This window comes from Octopus bimaculoides, chromosome 1 (genome assembly GCF_001194135.2).
Source record: "Octopus bimaculoides isolate UCB-OBI-ISO-001 chromosome 1, ASM119413v2, whole genome shotgun sequence".
Classification (NCBI taxonomy): domain Eukaryota; kingdom Metazoa; phylum Mollusca; class Cephalopoda; order Octopoda; family Octopodidae; genus Octopus; species Octopus bimaculoides.
Genome location: NC_068981.1, coordinates 32,281,447 through 32,288,618, shown reverse-complemented (window position 1 = coordinate 32,288,618; position 7,172 = coordinate 32,281,447).

The following is a 7,172-nucleotide window of genomic DNA, read 5'->3' as shown; positions in this document are numbered from 1 at the left end:
ATATATATATATATATATATATATACATATATATATAGTGAAAAGAGGGAGTTGTAGAGGGGAGCCGATATTCCTATATATGGAGACGATTAGATGTGTGTGCTCGTATCACACATCAATTGAAATGCACATACACAGGCTTTCTCATCTCACACACTTGAAGAGTTTCTCCCCAGGTATTTCACATAACACGTTCATAATCTAGAATATTACGCAGGCTGTGTTTTACAACTTTCAGTCATTAAGCATTTACATTTATTCTCCTGATATTCAAATAAATGAGTTAGTGCAGAGAGAGAGAGAGAGAGAGAGAGGGGAGAAAGAGGGAGAGAGAAAGAAAGGCACGCACACATTCACACACATAGAAATATATTACGTATGTTACATATATAATAAGTACTGGTATCTCTAGCGCGAATATATATATATATATATGTGGGTGTGTGTGTACACGCTCATACATATATATACACGCATATCTATATATATTTACGTATATATGTATGTATACAGACACACACATATAAGGTGCCTTCCTAGTAGGAATAAGTGTATACACTAGCCAAATAAATTAATAAATATTTTACAGCTAAATATTTAAGTTATTAATGTGTTGCAATTTATAAAACTATTTCTAACATTTAGTCTTAGGTGCTTTCATATGATGTTCAGAGGAGTCCAAAATCATCAAAGAGATTTGTTAACCTCTGAACTTATGTATTAATGTAGATGGTGTGTGTGTGTGTGTGTGTGTGTGTAGGGAAAGCTTGTATCTGTTTAATTTTGTACATGGAGTAACTTTGAAAGTAGTTGGCATGTGTTGTTTGAAAGTAAAATTTTGAAGACAGTGTTGTACAAAGTAGTTGAACCTATAATATCAGAAATTATGCATAATAGTCGCAATTACATGTAGAACCGAATAAGAAAATGATTTCTGCTTACTTACCTATCACTCTATCTATTTATTTACCTCTTTCCTTTCCCTTTTCCTTCGCTCCCTTTCTCTCATACTTAGTCACATCTATCTATCTATCTATTTATCTATCTATCCATACATGCAAGCATGCGTACATAAATATGTGTGTGGGTTTGTAGTAGCCTTCACGAAACGATTGATAGAATCACAACCAATGCAGAACTCAATAAATTTCAAACGAAAAGTATAGATTTACAAATTTCGATTAAGATCTTGAAGCTAGCTACCTATTAGAGTTAGTTGTGGCAGTATCGTCAAATGCCAAACACATTGGAAAAATACATATTTCAGCAACATAGGTCGAATTTACAAATAGGCAGCAATTAATTTCTTAAAATAAAAAAAAAAACAGAAACAAATTAATGCTGGAAAGTATAATAAAAGCAAAGTAAATAAAACAAGAGGACTCACGGCAACACCAACGTCCTCTGAACGATTAGCCGGGGATGATTTTTAAAATGAGAATATCTGAAATAAACTCGAATGCTCTCACAAACGAGAATACTAAAAATGAACCCGACCGCTCTCAAAACTTAAGTTAAAAAAACTGGAAAAATAATCCAGAATTCTTACCTGATCGATCCCAAAGTCTAATCAGTGCGTGTCATTGGTGATTTGCTTTTTGTTTGAAACTTTAGTGCTGCTTTGCAGCGGTTTTTGACGGTAGGGCTTTTTCTCTGTATTAAGGAGAATTAGCTAGGCCAAATGGCTAAAACTATGTTTTATTCTGACCTGAGTGGGTCATTCTCATCAACGTCGGAAGATGAGCTGGCAAAGGCGATCTAAAAAAATGGAGGAGAAAAAGAGCTTTGCGAAAATAACAGGAATTAAAACTTGTGAAGTAGACCTAACGAAAATGATAGATTATCAGAAAATGGCAACGAAAGTGGGTGGAGAAGTAAAGCTGTCGCCTCCACAAAAAATAATGGAAAAATGGAAAGGAAAACGATTACGTATAAAGTAATTGCGACAGAAAAAAATAAAGTAGAACTGATGGAAATTGAAACGAGACCACCTTCCCCTGTGGGATGAAGTTAAAATAAAAGACAGAGAACATCACTGAAAATACGAAAGCTAAAAGAAACTGCACATATGCTAAGACACAACAACCTCCTAAGGAGACCGAGTGCAGATATGAGCAGCATATGGGAACCGGTATTAAGGAAGGATAGAAAAAAATTAGATTTATAAACCCTAAAAATTCACTCTATAATTGTCCATGAGCATTTGTCGTAGCTTTTAAAAACTAAGTACTAGGATCGTTTCGTTGAAATAATCTTCTTCAATGCAAAGTCCCAGCAAGGCTTCAGTCTAATGACTGAAACAAATAAAAGATAAAAGATTGACTAGCATTTTATTGGCCACAAAAGGATGAAAAGCAAATTCGACCCCTGTGCGATTTGAACTTAAAAGATAAATAGCCGGAAGAAAAGTCACAAAGCATTTCGTCCGATCCACTAACGATTGTGCGTCCTCACCGCCTTTTACCTTAATACATACATACTTGCAAGTGTTATCAATGTGTTACGAAGTGTTATCAAAAGGTACCCAGACTAGTTCTGTAGCGCGCCAACGGATAGCAGCACATCATTGTATGCACAGTGAGAGCTAGCAGTGACCGTCATGAGGTAGTGTGCCGAAGGACATTGCTGTCTTTGCTTCGCAAGTTATGAAATTTGTGTCTTTGTGATTATGTGTATGCTGTAGTTTGCGATTTTTGTCATGAGTAGTAAATTGTAACAAAAAGCCAACGTGAGATTTGGGGTTAAACTTTGTATATGGTTCGGCAAGCTTATGGCGACGAGGTAGTGGATCGTACGCAATGATGCGAATGGCACGGGCGCTCAAAATCTTCAAGAGCTTGAAAGCTTCACGGGTGCTTCAAAAGAACGTTCCTGGAAGATGATGAGCGATCTGGAACACCTGCTACGAGCGTCACCCCTGGAAATGTGCATAAGGAACGGCGAAGGACAATAAAAACATTTTAAAGCAATTGAGGGAAAGCGACTAGGTCTGTGGAGCTCGAAGAACTGGATTCCTTACGCCGACAATGCACCTTGTCACCGAGTTCTCCTCACTCGTGAATTTCTCGCAAAAAAAAAAGTAACATAGTCTCATTTCGTCACCCGCTCTATTCGCCAGCTTTTCATCTATTCACTAAGATGAAAAATCAGCCCAAAGGTCGCCGTTTTAACACCGTTGTGGAGATCCAGAACAAATAGCAGAAGGTCGGTCCTCGATTCGCTTAAGGAAAATGACTTCCAGGCTCGGTTCCAAAAGTTGCAGGATCGCTGGGACCGGTATATTGCTGCATAAGGTGACTATTTCGAAGGAGATGACGTTAAAACTTAAATAAATAAGTTCCTTTTTATTAAACATAAATAGTCGAGGAAGTTTTTAATACAATCACGTACATATGTACACTCAAAGGAAATAAATTATGCATAGCAGAAATCAGATGCTCAACAAATGTCAACATAACATTATAGATTAGTGTAAAAAAAAAAACACACAAACTATCTATACACAGCTGATGAGTAAGTTACTCTATCCGGAATATAGCTTTCATTTTCCAACTATAATTATAGGAACTCTCGATTACGTGACTAATCGCCTTACGTGACTAAAACGCTGAAAAGCAGGGTTTCACAAAAGAACAAGGCTGATCAAGAGATTACAGCTATGAGCTATCAAAGATACTGTCAAAATAGGAAAAGGTGTTCAAGAAGTTTGGCATGTAATTAGATGCACAATTCAATGATATCCATGCATGCTAATGTGAGTATATGTGCTCACATATATGTATATGCGTGCATGGAAACTATACGCGTGTACATGTATGCATACATATCAACATACGATCACACATAGTGTTTGCTCCATCTTCACATATGGTTACCGTATTTATATGCTTCCTCTTTGTCAGTAAGACTTCTGACTTTCCGTCCATGACCTCCTGGATGATTATTCAATCTGCATACTTTCGGGCATATGGGACTGACAAAATTTGTGCAATTCCAACTGGCCAGGTATGCACATGTTGCTCTATTCTAGCACCATAACTCTTTCTGTACATGCAGTTTAAAGTCATACTCAGGTTTATAAAACAAAGTACCAGTGAAATACTGGTGTTAGTTGTGTTACCTTAGCCTTCCTCTCCAAATATTGACCAAGAAAAGTGAGGGGTCATTCATACCAGATCGGTTTACTGTGCACCCAGAGACGAACCAAGTGTATTCCGTGCTCAGACGGATTATCCTTATGTTTTTATAGTCATTTTACATGTTTAATTGCGACGGTGCCTTTATATATCAGGTCATCCTATAAGTTCTGTCCGAAATTTGAATAAAGAAAACAAGTGATGAAAAGGTTATATTTAATTGAAATTTAATCATCAATGTACTTTCCCTGATTATCTGACTTTCTTTCATCTATTTACAAGCTTTTAATCCCATCAATGTTAAACTCTTTTGGTTTCAAAGCGAAGAACTCTGAAATGTCATTTTCAACCTCCTCCTGGCTTGCAAAAGTTATGTCCCCCAAATGATTTTGTAAACTACGAAACAAACGGTAGTCTGAAGGAGCAAAGTCGGGAGAATAAGGTGGATGAGGAATTTTTTCCTAACCAAGCTCTTCGATCTTCAGTGATGTGATCTTTGCAGTGTAGGGTCGCGCATTGTCCTAATGAAACATCACTCATTTTCGATTCACTAAAGCGGGTTTCTTTTTCTTCAAAGCTTGGTTCAAACGCTATAATTGCTGACAGTAGACGTGAGCATTGATTGTAGCATTAGGTGGTAACAATTCAAAGTGAATTGCAATCTCACCAGATAGAGAGAGGAATCTTTTTTCCATGAAGTTCTCTTCTCGGTTGTGGTTGAGCTTTTTCTTTTTTACTAAGCCACTGTTTACGACGTTTAGCATTTCGATTTCAGAAGATCCATTTTTCGTCACCAGTCATAAATCTATCCAAAAAGGGTGAAATGAGTTCGCGAAAATGGAGAGAAGAGCAGATGTCAACTCGGGATTTGCGGTTGCTTTCGGACAATACATGAGGCACCCATTATCCAAGTTTAGGAACCTTTCCAGGTTGTTGAAGATGACGATGAACAGTTGTATGGTTTGAACTAAGCTTTATTGCCAATTCTTCAACTGATAATGCAGGATTTTCTTCAAGTAATGTCTCAAGGAGCTGATCATCAAACTCAACTGGACGTCCTGTTCGATCTTCATCTTCAAGGCTGTAATTTCCACTTATACATTTTGCGAACCATCTTCTGGAAGTTCTTTAATTCAAGCATTCTTTCCCATAAACTGAGTGTATGCTTTTGAATCGCTTCGGCTGCAGAGATTCCTGTTTTGTACTCATAAAGCATTATATGCCTGAAATGCTCTTTGGATACTTCCATGTTAGAAAGGGTTTTAATCAAAGAAGTTTAAATTCTATTATTCTGTAAAATAATATTTAATTAGTTTAAATGTACACAAATGCATAAAAATAATTTTTAACTCCATTAGACATTATAAAATACTATTAAGTTTCATTCAATTTTAAAAAAGGTAAAATCGGACAAAACTTATGGGATGACCTGAGTATGATTCACAACTGCGTCTGGTAGTTAGGCTCTGGTTCAGGATTTTCAGTGATTTGAGGACTGTGTACTCTTAGCACCTATTGATCAGAATTCTGCTCTGACCGGAGTAATATCAACTGTCAGAGTCTCAGCTATGGGATAACATACATATATACATACGTGCATGCCTGCATATATACATACATACATACATACATACATACATACATACATACATACATATATACATACCTGCATATACATACATGCATACATACGTACGCACGTACACACACACATATACATACATACATACATGCCTGCAAGCATACACACGTACATACATACATACAAAGATTCATACATACACACATGTGCACATATATATCAAAAGAGAGAGTAGGAATTCTATTCCCTGTCTCTATTTCTTTCTCTCTCCACGTGTGTGTGAGTATATGTGTGCGTGTGTGTATGTCTGAGTGTGCGCGCGCGCGTGCGTGTACATGTTTATGTTTGTTTTCACTTTAGTTTGTCGTTATGCTACTGTAGAATTGTTCTTTCAATGGCGACTTCTTTAAACACGTAAAACCTCTACAGTATTTTCCAATGACTAACCTTATAAGATGTTACTATCCTAGAATTTCCGAGCTGTGTGCACATATCAATTATCAACCACATCATGTGGTTGAAATGAAACTAATTTCTATCTTTTACTATTCAATAAATGTTTGCCAAAAAAAATTGCCTTTTTTTTATCATGTATTTGTTGAAAACCATCAGCAACTGCACTAAAAGCAAGCATCTAGTAACTGTTAAATGCTTGTCTTTGTTACGACATGCTTCATCCAATGTTTTGCTAACCATGTTTTCATTCGTTCGAAGACGGAATTTCTATATATATATATTTTATTTGTATTTATGTTTTTGTATTCACAGTTCATAGAAAACTATTCAAGTATTCTATTTAAGTTTTAGTCACTAGCAAAACAACCGCCTTTCAGAATATTTTGATGTGTCCATACAAATGCTTATTCAAAGCGCAAAAGTTTGAAGATGTGTGTGCTATGTGTGTAGCAAAGTGTTTCATACCCCGAAACATCGACGCCTGAAAGTTTCATCAATGTGGTGACAGCTATTCTCGTGCAACAATAGAATATCTTGTTACAATACTTTTACACTATCGATTTTCTAACAGTGGCTAGGACTTATCACGCACCATCTTAGTGTATTGAATTCTGTTTACGATTCCATCATTTTTTCCATATGTTGCTTAAGGACTTAGGTATGCTAATCCAAGAGAACTGCTGGCGTACGTATTTCGATTATTATTCTGTGTATTTTTTGTTATTGACTGTAATAAAGGGTATCAGATGTTCTCATTACACATTACAATGTTCCAAAAATAGGTAGACAATCAGGACCAGTGACTTAGCTAAACTTGCTCACGAAAACAGTAATTTGATCAAAATCAATCGCACAAATGCTCGGTCACAAATAAAATCACCGAAACACAACAGTATATTTTGACTTAGCCATACAAGGATTGGACAAATTAATGGAAACGCCTAGCATCATAGCATCTCCCATGGTATATATATATATATATATATATATATATATAT